Source organism: Balaenoptera ricei, chromosome 14, assembly GCF_028023285.1.
Source record: "Balaenoptera ricei isolate mBalRic1 chromosome 14, mBalRic1.hap2, whole genome shotgun sequence".
In the NCBI taxonomy this organism is placed as follows: domain Eukaryota; kingdom Metazoa; phylum Chordata; class Mammalia; order Artiodactyla; family Balaenopteridae; genus Balaenoptera; species Balaenoptera ricei.
In genome coordinates, this window is record NC_082652.1 from 11160265 (window position 1) to 11172868 (window position 12604).

Consider the following 12604-nt stretch of genomic DNA (forward strand, 5'->3'; position numbering starts at 1 on the left):
GATGACTGTAGCCCCTACCGTTTGAAGAGAATTGATTAGTTGCCAAAGCCCTTTCACATAATAGTCACCAGCTGCCTCCCTGGGGAACTGGAGGCTTAAATGGGACATATGAAATGCTTTGCAGGCCTTGGAAGACAAGGGACAAGAGAATCCAGAGGGTTATTATTAGACATGGAAACGGGAGAGCGGGAGCCCACACACGCCTCTCGTATAATCAAACTGACATTGAGGTTTACAGCGCATTGAACACTGCGTTCCAGTCCCAGGAGCTAAAAATGGAAACCTGTGAAAACAGCAGCTGGGTTAAAAAGGGAGCAGGCCCAGAGCACACTGAGCGGGCTCCCACAGGCCAGAGAGCAGAAAGGACGCCAGGCCTTCACCGCCTAAGCTGAGGCAGCAGCAGGCCCATGCTGGCTGGGGCACGTGCTCCACCTGCCACGGACCTCCAAATGGGCCATGACCTTGCAGGACTCCTGGAAATAGCCAAATCAGAGCTACAGCCTGTCCTTGGGCAAGACACTTCACCACTCTGGGCCTCAGTTTCCCCATCTGCAAAGTAGAGTTATTACGAGGGCTGTTATGAGGATTTAATTAGTTAATACGTGAAAGAGCTTCGCAGAGTGACTAGTGCATAGTAAGCTTCAATAACCATTAGCTTATATGCTGCGGGCCTTGTTTGTCCTACCTCTTAGTCTTCACTTATGCCATGTTCCCCACCTGAATCATCCCCTCCCCCCAACCTCACTTATTTCTTCCGAACTAAATCCTGTCCATCCTACGAGCCTAAGTTCAAATTCCATTTTCTGGTAAAGCTACACATGTGCTGGGAGATTCATTCATTCATTCACTCATTTGCTGGGCACCACTGTGTGCCAGCAGCTGTCCTAGGTGCTGAGTCTACAGCCATGAACAAAATAGACAAAAGTCCCTGCCCTCGTGAACCTCCATTTTACTGCATATTTAGTTGTATTATGGTCATTCCAATTATATTACCATAACTACATAACAATGAACATTTTTAAGTGTTCTTGAACATTTTAGAATCAGCTCATGTACTATGAGAATCCCTGCACTGGTGCTTCAGATACACAAATCTTCCTGCGAGACAGGCTGCTGAACTGCTGCAGGGCGGGGTGGGCCTCATTCCTCTCCAGGGAACACTCAGCTGGTCACTTTTCTGGTGGAAAGAAAAAAAAAAGGCTAGCTGCCTTGAGTAGAGAAACGAGGCACCCATATCTCACATTTCTCTCCCCATTTACCCTAAATAACACCGGATTATGCTAAAATAATCCTTTGTACAAACGTGCCTCTCTGCCGGCATGTCCCCTGTTACTCCATACCTCGGATGACATTTCAGCAGCCTAATCAGCCATGTCCAGATCTCTCCCCAGAGAGCAAGAGGCTGCTTTCAGAGTCTGGCAGTGCCTGGCACGCGTGTGTGTCCTCAGACGGAACTGGCCTTGGGGACCTGAGGGCAGATGTTCTAAATGAACAGCACCCAACTGCTGGCAATCATCTTGGTCTTTTCTAACCCACAGACCCTGTAATACCTGGGGGAAAGGAGTCCACAGCCAGACTCTCAGCCCTGCAGGAGGGAAGGCTGGGAGGCCCCAGATCTGCTGACAGATGCAGACAGTGTCAGAGCCAGTGACCCTCAAGCCTCCTCAAGGGGACATTCTCCATCCTCCCACCCAGCATAACAGAAGCCACGCAATGGCCTGGGAGTCAGAAGATCCAATCTCCCATCTAACACAGTGGTCACTAACCATGGGAAAGTCATTAGCCTTCCTGAACCTTGCTCTACCTGTCTGTAAAGTGGGGACCAAAAAATCCCCCTTAATCTTACAGGTTTCCCTGAGAGGAAATGAAATAATGGTTGCGGTAGTGTTTTGTGATCACTTTCTACTAACTACGTGACCAATACTCCCTGTGCCTCAGTTTCATCACCTGCAACATGGGTTTACCAGGAGAACGTTCCTCAGAGTTTTGTTGCAAAATAAGTGAATGAGGTCAATCAGAAACAAAAGTTTAGGGAAGGATTAAGGAGGGTGACCAACCATCCTGGTTTGCCCACATCTGACCTGAGGGGTTGGTTCTCGGGATGGAAAATCCCCAGCAAACCAGGACAAGCTGGTCACTGCAGGAGTCAATGACTTAATGCAGTGTCTGGCACCTAGTAAGGTCCAACAGGCATTAATTAGCTCAGTGAGTAAGGCTTATGCTCAAACCAATGAGCTCAGAATCTAGACGGTCCCAGATGGTTTTAATGGGCAGCCAGTGCCTGGAGGGGGGTAAAAACCCCTCTACACCACATTCTCAATCCTGCCTACAGACGGGAGTCACTCTGAGTGCTTTTGGAAACTCCCCATGCAGGGCCGCCATGCCCCAAACCAACGGAATCAGAAGCTCTGGTGTGCGGCTTGGCATGGTTATTTTTTTTTACTTGAAGTATAGTTGATTTACAGTATTATATTAGTTTCAGGTGTACAACACAGTGATTCGATATTTTTATAGGTTATACTCCATTTAAAGTTATTACAAAATATTGGCTCTATTCCCTGTGCTGTATATTACATCCTTGCACCTTATTTATTTTATGCCTCGTGGTTTGCACCTCTTAATCCCTTTCCTCTACCTTGCCCCTCCCCCCACCCCTTTCCCCACTGGTAACCACTAGTTTGTTCTCTGATTCAAAAGGATACATGCACCCCAATGTTCATAGCAGCATTGTTCACAATAGCCAAGATATGGAAGCAACCTAAGTGCCCATCAGCAGATGAATGGATAAAGGTGATACACACACACACACACACTCACACACACACACACACACACACACACACAGAGGAATATTAGTCAGCTATAAAAAAGAATGAAATTTCATCATCTGCAACAACATGGATGGACCTGGAGGGTATTGTGCTTAGTGAAGTGAGTCAGAGATAGAAAGATAAATACTGTATGTTTTCATTAATATGTGGAATCTAAAAAATTAAACAAACAAATGAATACAACAAAACAGAAACAGCGCACAAATACTGGCACTGTTATTTTTGACGAGTTCCTGCATGAATCTAATGAGCAGGAGCAATGAGGACCCCTGCTCTAAAGCAAAGCAGGCTCCCACCCAAGGGAAGTGCATCCTTGCACACCTACTGGGTGACTTTCAGGGGCCAGTCATTTAATCAAGGTTGTTACGAGGATTAAAGAAGAGAAAGCAACCCGAGAAGAAGCTCAGTAAGTGGTAGGCTTATTATTATTTTTTTAATTAATTAATTAATTTATTTATTTATTTATTTATTTATTTATGGCTGCATTGGGTCTTCGTTGCTGCACGCGGGCTTTCTCTAGTTGCGGCGAGCAGGGGCTACTCTTCATTGTGGTACACAGGCTTCTCATCGCGCTGGCTTCTCTTGTTGCAGAGCACGGGCTCAGTAGTTGTGGCGCACAGGCTTAGTTGCTCCGCGGCATGTGGGATCTTCCCGGACCAGGGCTCGAACCCGTGTCTCCTGCATTGGCAGGCGGATTCTTTTTTTTTCCCAAGAAATTCACGTTCTTTTATTTATTTATTTATTTATTTATGACTGTGTTGAGTCTTCGTTTCTGTGCGAGGGCTTTCTCTAGTTGCGGCAAGTGGGGACCACTCTTCATCGCGGTGCGCGGGCCTCTCACCATCGCGGCCTCTCTTGTTGCGGAGCACAGGCTCCAGACGCGCAGGCTCAGTAATTGTGGCTCACGGGCCCAGTTGCTCCGTGGCATGTGGGATCTTCCCAGACCAGGGCTCGAACCCGTGTCCCCTGCATTGGCAGGCAGATTCTCAACCACTGCGCCACCAGGGAAGCCCGGCAGGCGGATTCTTAACCACTGTACCACCAGGGAAGCCCAGTAGGCTTATTATTATTCATTTAATCAGCATAATGAGGTGATTAAGAGCCCAGACTCTAGAGCCTGCCTAGATTCCAATCCCAGCCCTGCCACTTTCTGAGTATGCGGATATGAGAAAGTGACCTGCCTCTCAATACCCCAGTGTCCTCATCTGTAGAGTAAGGATGTAGATTTTTGTCTCATGGGGTTGTTATGAGAATTAAAGGAGTGAAGCTGGAAGCATCAAATAAGAGCTGAATAATTGAGGTAAGGCATATTATTATTCCTCAGCACACATTAATGAACCCATTTTGCAGATGAAAAAAAAAATTGAGGCTTCAACAGTTTGTCCAAGTTCACAGCTACTAAGCACTGGGGCCAGCAGCTGCCAGATCAGAAATCACCTGCTTCTGTCACCCTTCCACAGAGTTCACCACCTTGGCCATGTGCCTTCCCTTGCCTGGTCCCATATCTGCCCCCTGTGTTTTTCTCACCATCCTCACAATTTCAGTTTCTAGGCCCTGCAGCCACAAGCAGACATGCAATACTAACCACCAAAATGGGTTCTGAGTCAAAGACACAAACATAAACAGGGTCCCTGCATCCAGGTGAGTTTTCCAGGTGAGAATCTCAGAGCCTGACAATCCTGCCACTTTCCTCTTTTCTGTCAAGAATCCAGATGCTGTGGATACTTGATGACAGCACATGCCAGGCCTGGTCTAAAGGTCTATTAAATGGCCCATGACTTATTTAATACCCACAGCAACCGATGAAGTAGCTACTGTTATGATCTCCATTTCACAGATGAGGAAACTGAGGCTCACGGAGAACTAAGAACCTTGCCCAAGGAACCCAGGGGGTCTGGCTACACAGCTGTGCTCTTAACCATGTCCTGCCTCCACAGGCAGCTGAAGATCAGTCCTCGGTGGAGTGGGAGGCAAGGATGCAGGTCAAAAATACACTAGGGCTTGTCCTAGTATTTGGATTTTTGTTTGCTTTTTTGTTTGTTTATTTTTGTTTTGCTTTGTTTTTCTAGCTCCATAAAGAAAGCCTGGGGCCAAGAGGAAAAGGAACAAGAATCAATTTTCAACACAACATAAAGAAGAGCTTTCCAACCATCAGAACTCCCTTAAAAAGAAAGATTGCCATAGCCATTAAAAAGCATGTTGGAATTATTAAGCATGGTTAGCCCCAGGGAGGTGGTGACAGAGAGAGGTGGAGTAACCCCAAAGAGCCAGTTAAAACTTCTAGATGCCCTGGGCTCTGGGAAGATTATATGATCCAATGTTTTAAATCCAGAAAATAAGCGTAAGGAATGTCAACAGATGCTTTCCTTGAAATATCAGATTCTTTGTCCCAAAAAGATAAATGGGTGGGGAGAACCCCCTTAGACTGCTCTCTGGATAATCTAGCAGGAGAGAGTGGGGAGAGTTTTATTTTCTATTCCACAGACTTCTCCAGTATTTGACTTTGAGACCACTTTTGCAGACAAAATAATATTAAAATTATTTTAAATGGTCTGAAAGAGTATTTATGATGGGGGAATATTCGTGATGTCATGCTAAGTGAAAAATAACATAAAAAACATTTCACAATGTAACCTTTTTTCTCTGTTTATTTTTATATACCTAAACATTAACAGTAGTTGGTGCGTGATAGTATTACGGGTGGTTTCTATTTCTCCTTTATGCTTTCCAATAGTAATTTATACTGTTTTCTACAATTCACATGTATCAGCTGTATGATAAGAAAAAATAAAGGTGTTTTTGAAAAGGAGATGATCCTTGCCCAGGACTGAGCTTCCATGGTTAGAAAGTTTCAAGCAGAGCCAGGGAACAGGGGGCCAGGGGGTTTCAGCTTGGGGTAAAGGTCAGAGATTTGAGCTCAAAGAATCCTTGATGTTGGGATTCTAAGGTTTGTAAAACCTAAACAGCCAAGCTAATGGTCGGTGCACTGATCAAAAACTGGGACAACAAGAGGAATCTGGAAAATGAAAAAGATGTTGAGTTTGATATGATCTCAGACACATTCATACAAGTGGAGGTTGTAAACCTGGGACTCATGGAAAAGTTCAGAGTTGGAAAGTTAAATGTGGGAATTTCATGCTTCAAAGTGATCAGTGAATCCTGACAGAGAGAAAGATCCTCAGGAAAACAGTCTTACCCAGGATTTCTCAGCCCTGTTGCACCTTAGAATCACCTGAGCCAAATAAATCAGAATCGCTGGTCATGGGGCCTGGGCATCAGCAGTTTTAATTAATAGACTTCATTTTAAAAAATTATTTCAATTTTTAAAATTTATTTATTTTTTATTTATTTATTTTTGGCTGCGTTGGGTCTTTGCTGCTGCACACGGGCTTTCTCTAGTTGCGGCGAGCGGGGTCTACTCTTCATTGCGGTGCGCGGGCTTCTCATTGCGGTGGCTTCTCTTGTTGCGGAGCATGGGCTCTAGGCACGCAGGCTTCAGTAGTTGTGGCTTGCGGGCTCAGTAGTTGTGGCTCACAGGCTCTAGAGTGCAGGCTCAGTAGTTGTGGCGCATGGGCTTAGCTGCTCCGTGGCATGTGGGATCTTCCCAGACCAGGGCTCAAACCCGTGTCCTCTGAATTGGCAGGTGGATTCTTAACCACTGCACCACCAGGGAAGCCCAGTAGACTTCATTCTTAAGAGCAGTTGTAAGTTCACAGGAAAATCAAGCAAAAAGTACAGAGAGTGCCATGTGCCACCTTCCCCACCATGCACAGAATCACCTCACCACCACCCCCCCAACAGGAGTGGTTCACTGGTTACAGCTGATGAACCTACAGTGACACATCGTTATCACCCAAAGCCCACAGTTTACATCAGGGTTCACTCTTGGTGTTGTACATTCTAGTTTTGACAAATGTACAGTGACAGGTATCCACCACTGTAGTATCACTTAGGATAGTTTCTCTGCCCTAAAATTCCTCTGTGGGGACTTCCCTGGTGGCATAGTGGTTAAGAATCCACCTGCCGGGTGGGAGGGAGGGAGATGCAAGAGGGAAGAGATATGGGGATATATGTATATGTATAGCTGATTCACTTTGTTATAAAGCAGAAACTAACACACCATTGTAAAGCAATTATACTCCAGTAAAGAAAAAAAAAAAGACAATATCATATTTTTTAAAAAAAAGAAAAAAAAAGAATCCACCTGCCAATGGAGGGGACAGGGGTTTGAGCCCTGGTCCAGGAAGATCCCACATGCTGCGGAGCAACTAAGCCCATGCACCACAACTACTGAGCCTGCGCTCTAGAGCCCAAGAGCCACAACTACTGAGCCTGCCTGCCACAGCTACTGAAGCCCGCATGCCTAGAGCCCGTGCTCCGCAACAAGAGAAGCCACTGCAATGAGAAGCCCACACACCGCAACAAGAGTAGCCCCTGCTCACCGCAACTAGAGAAAGCCCATGTGCAGCAACAAAGATCCAACGCAGCCAAAAATTAATTAATTAATTAATTTAAAAAAAATTCTCTGTGGACACCAGCATTTTTTGGAAACTCCCCAGGTGAGTCTAAGGTACAGCCAGGCTTGAGAACCACTGCTGTAGCTAGCAAGAAGCGAGTTAATATGCATTTAAATCTTGAAGCGCACTTGCTCTTGGAGGAGTGGAAGAAGTGAGTTTTGAAAGAGAAAGGTGAGGGGAATTCCCTGGCAGTCCAGTGGTTAGGACTCAGCACTTCCACTGCTGGGGCCCGGGTTCAATCCCTGGTCGGGGAACTAAGACCCCACAAGCCACTCAGCGTGGGAAAATAAAAAAGATGAATAAAGAAAGGTTATAGAGATAACAGAACAATGTCATGAAAGGTAGAGAAAGGACGGATTTTTTAAAGGAGAAGATGGAACATCCTGCAGGAGTGAAGAAAATTGAGAAATGTGGAGAAGGAGAACAGATAGTGTTTTTGCAAGATCTTTGGTGGCCTCTGAAAGTTCAGATTCAATAGACTATGTGGGTTGGGTAGGGTGTGGAAGCAAACTTGCAGGGCACTGGCATTGAGTGAGTGGTGAAATGGAGGCTGCAAATATTTTTTAAGAAGAATGGGAATAAGGTAGCCAAATAGGAGAGCAAGTTCAAGGAAAGGGTCTTTTTTTTAAGAGTGTATATATACTATCTATCTATCTAATCTATCTATCTATGTGTATATATATGTGTGTGTATATATATATACACACACACACACACATATACATATACATACAAATTTGCAGGCAAAGAAAAAATCTGTGAAGAGGCAGAGATCAAAGATCCTAGAAAAAAGGAAGTTTTGGGGTGAGACCTTGAAAGGCAGTGCCTAGAGGTGGGATGAAGGACAGAGGTGGGTTTGCTTGTAGGAGAAAAAAATATACATATTCTTCTACCTCCAAGGCTAGAAGGACAGAAATAAATGGTGGTGAGGACATGTGTAAAGGTAAAGAGGTCACCTGAAGGAATTCAGGTGTGATGGCACCAATCTCTTAAGCAAAGTAGAAGCCAAGGTCACCTACTGGGACTTGAGAAGACAGAAGAGGGGACTTTGGGACTTGAGGAAAGTTGGGAAAAAGAAAGGAAGAACTCTTGGAAGGACTTCGATAGACCTTAGTACAATGCCTGGCACAAGTTAAGTGCTTAATACTTAGTTAGCTAGTTAGTTACTTTTAAGAGGAGACGATGTAGTTTTCTAAAGTGGATATCTTCACAAAAGGATTACAGAGGGATGGGGAAGATACCCTTTTAAGAGCTCTTATCACATACAAGATTAATTTCCTCATCAGTTCTGTTGCAGATTCTATCTTTTCTCAGGAAATGAGGGCCCATGCCACACCCCCTTGACCCACCTCAGATTTCAGCCGCATCTATGGGGGATAAGGCCATGTCCACTGACAACATCACACATCAAATGCCCCCTTGACTCTCTGGTTTTCTGCCTCAAAGCCACAGGAACAGCCTTCACAGGTGCCTTCTAGAAGTACAGAGTGGTGCACGCCCCCACGGGCAACCCTCAACCAACGCGGGACAGAAGGCAGCAGGCATATATCTCCTGTCCTTTGGGGGGACAGTTTTGAAGTGCATTCTCCATGGTTCCTCTGAAGGTTGCCTACAATGTTGGCCTGCTCAGTAATGCACCTCTTTGTCCTCCCCTGTCTCACCTCCCCATTCCCTCATTCTCGCTTCCTGAGTCGTTTCCTGAATGAACTACCTACATCTAGACCCAAGTCCTTGTCTCAGGCCCTGCTTTTGAATGAACGCCAACCAGAACACTCACGTTTCACTGCACCGTGGAGCCCCACGAGGACTTTGTTGGACTCTGCTGCACCATCCAGGTGCTCCTTCAGGACTGAAGGATTACCCCCCCAGCTGCTGAGTTCCTACAAGGATTGCCTCAGCTGGAAAGAGCTGTTTCACCCAAGGTCACTGCTGCCCGCATCCAATGACTGATGGTCCTCTCATCCCCGACCCGGGACAGCCCTAAACGGACACCCAGTTTCAGAAGCCCCCAGCAGGTTGGCTGAGTCTTCCATTCAGACTGTATCACAGCCCAACTGCCCCCTCTGCCCAATCCTGCTTCGTCCCTTCCCTCATCAGATGTCGATCCCAGAGCGCTCCCTACCTAACCTGCTGCATCTTCATGCTCTCCCTCAGAGTCCGTGTCCAGAGAAATTTCTCTGAGACACTCTAGACTGCTGCATTCTCAGTGCTTATACGATGCCGGGCTCGTAAACACTCAGTATACACTTACGGAACTGACTGATTGATTGATTGATTGATTGACTAGAAGGTGGGGGAGCTCTCTATGGAAACTACCAAGAGAAGCCCACCTTCCACCTGCTGTCAGCATCTCCTGCCATTCTGAGGTCTGGTCACATCACTGCTAAGTAATTTCTCCCAGTGGCCTGAATGTGGGGGAAGCGTTTCACAGTTTACCTCTCATGAACCTTTTACCTTCTCCCGGCCACAAACTCAAGGCTGCAAAAGCCAACCTAGTCCATGAACATCTCAAACCAGGAGAAATAAAATCTCTGTTGCACTTGACCTCTTGCTCTTGATTCAGAGAGTATTTAGAAGAGAGTCCAGGTGTGGGTCCAGAAGATGAAATGCAATTGCAAAATGTACCTGGGGCCAAAAGAAGTGTGGAGCTGTAAATAAACCATTTCCCTGGCTGTAATAAACCATTTCCCTGGACCTAGGTCTCTCCATATATGATTAACTGTCCCAGGTTGGGAACTGACTGTATTCTGGCTCCTGCCTATTGAGAAGGATTTGGCTCAACCGGCCCCTCAGCCCAGCAGCAGGTATCTGGGAGGCTAATGATGGGATTCAGAAGCCTGACCTTTACGGCAGCATCTGCTTGGGATAAGGCCACAGCAGGCTGGCCACAGAGAGAGGAGCAGCCAACAGCTCTGTCCAAATCCTGAAGAATTTCCTGGCTCTGGGTAATGAAGTCATGGTGTTGAGTGTCTTCTTCTAGAAAGTATGCCTGCACGTAAGCATCAACCCTTTGACCAGCAATTCCTTTTCTAAAAATGTACCCTGAAGATGAATTACCTACACGGATGTTCATCAGAGCACTTTCTAAAATAATGGTGAAGGACTAGAAACAACCTAAGTGTCCATCTGAAGGGGATTTGTTTTTATAAATTATGGTCCAACATGCCGGGGAATATAGTAATTAAAAATAATGTTATGATATACAATTATATTTGTTGGCATGTGATGACATGCCTAATGTATTGTTAAATAAAAAGTCAGTGCATCAGACATAAAAAACAAACTTACGGTTACCAAAGGGGAGGGACGGGATAAATTGGGCGTTTGGGATTAGCAGATACAAACTACTAAATATAAAATAGAGAAACAACGAAGTCTTACTGTATAGCACAGGGAAATACATTAAATATCTTGTAATAAACTATAATGGAAAAGAATCTGAAAAAGGATATATATGTATACAACTGAATCACTTTGCAGTACACCAGAAACTAACAAAACATTGTCAATCAACTATACTTCAATTAAAAAAATTTTTTTAAAGTCAGTGTGTGCAGTATGCTTCCATTGGAAGGAAGGGAGGGAGGAGGAAGGGAAGGAAGGGAAGGTGGAAGAGGAAGATGACAGGAAAGAAGTGACATGGTTCAAACCTGGTATCTTAAATTGTCCCATGGAAAGTGGCCAGAGTCCTCCCCCAAGATGCAGAAAATGATCTCAAAGCCATTTCTTCAAGGGCCCACTTTTTTTTAAGTCAGGAAGGACAGCAGGAACAAAAGAAGAAAGAATGATGTAGCAAATCAACAACCAGGGGCTCCTGCTTTCTACTCTGAGATCTGCCACCAAAGAGCTTCTTGACCTGGGCCTGTTTCCCCAACAGGGGGTGGGGTGAGCCTGAGTGATTGCAAAGGTTCCTTCCAAGTCTGACACTTCTGATTAAAGAATGATTCTAAGACTCTCTCCAGTTGATCCTAGATCTCCCTTTGCCTCTTCTCAGCCCCCGGTTGCCTCTACTGATATTCCCTAACTATGCTGAACTCTCTTAAGAGCAGGGAGTAGCAGACATGTTTTAGGGCTTCTCTCTTGCCCCACAAACCTCAACTGAGAAGGAACCCATAATTTGGTAGGACAGGTCTAGAAGGACATATTCGTTTCAAGTGTCCCTGCCTTCCATAGTCACAGCTGATTGGGCGAGAGCTGGACACATGACCCCAAAACAGCCAGTCCCTTCTAATTGGCCAATGAGCAATTAGATCCTCATTCTTTCTTTCTTTCCCCTCCCCTCTCTTCTTTCTTTTCTCTCTGTTTCTCACTCTCTGTCATGTCTGTGACGGACAATGAAGTTACCAAGTCATCTAGAGCAGTCATGGCTGGCAGTCATGTTGAGTCATGGATAGGCAGAGAAGGCCAAGCAAGAGAAAGAGGATCTAGAAACAGAAGAGAGAGCGTGTTCACCCTGGGAAACCAGAGGGCTGCTCTGTTCCTAGTGGCTTCCAAGTTCTGGTCTGCACAAGGCCTGGCTGTATTTCGTTTCATGTGTCCCTGAGATTCTCAAGTACATCCCTTCCCTGAGCTCGCCAAAAGAGCTTCTGTTTCTTACAATGAACAGCCTCTAAGTAAAAATCAATGCCTGTGTGTACATCATACTTTGTTCTACATCTCTTGCACTTAGCTAAGGGTCTGGTATATATTTCAAACGTTGTTAACATATTAATAACTAATAATAACAGGTAACATTTACTGAGCACTTAGTACATGCCTAATACTCCGCCAAACACATTAAATGGATTGTCATTTAAACCTCACACTAAACCTACGATGGTTACAAGTCATCCCCATCTAACAAAGGGAGTAAATGAAGCTCAAAGAAATTGAGTCCAGGTTTCTCAACCTCGGCTTTACTGACCTTTGGGACCAGGTCATTCTTTGCTGTGAGGGCTGACCTGTGCATTGTAGGATATCTAGCAGCATCCCTGGCCTCTACCCGCTAGATGCCAGCAGTAGCTTTGTTGCCAGAGCTGCTCCAAGTCTTCGCTCAACCCTCACCTTTAGCAGGAGTTAACGGAAATCTTTAACTTAAAGGGTCCAGCGATAAGAAAGGAAACTATAAACAAACAAATGAAAGACAGATGGAACCAGCTGGGACCAAGGTGGTGACGAGTCTGACCTCCAAGAGACCCTGAGTCTCATTATACATTGATTTTACTACATTAGCATAGTAAATGACACAACTACCAGCAGCCCTGACCAGACATTAGG

The 12604-nt window shown here is 45.4% G+C and overlaps 1 protein-coding gene across 5 annotated transcripts in view; it reads right to left on the reverse strand.

Moving 5' to 3' along the window:
• The window catches only part of SUDS3 (SDS3 homolog, SIN3A corepressor complex component), a 374523-nt gene that overhangs the window by 247032 nt on the left and 114887 nt on the right, over positions 1–12604 (reverse strand). Inside the window, exon 14 of one of the 5 annotated variants that reach the window (XM_059894293.1) lies at positions 842–1177. The exons of the other annotated variants lie outside the window; for them this stretch is intronic. The gene's annotated coding sequence lies outside the window, so the exon portion shown is untranslated. Of the gene's footprint in view, positions 1–841; positions 1178–12604 lie in introns of those variants that run through there. 5 annotated transcript variants of the gene reach the window in all.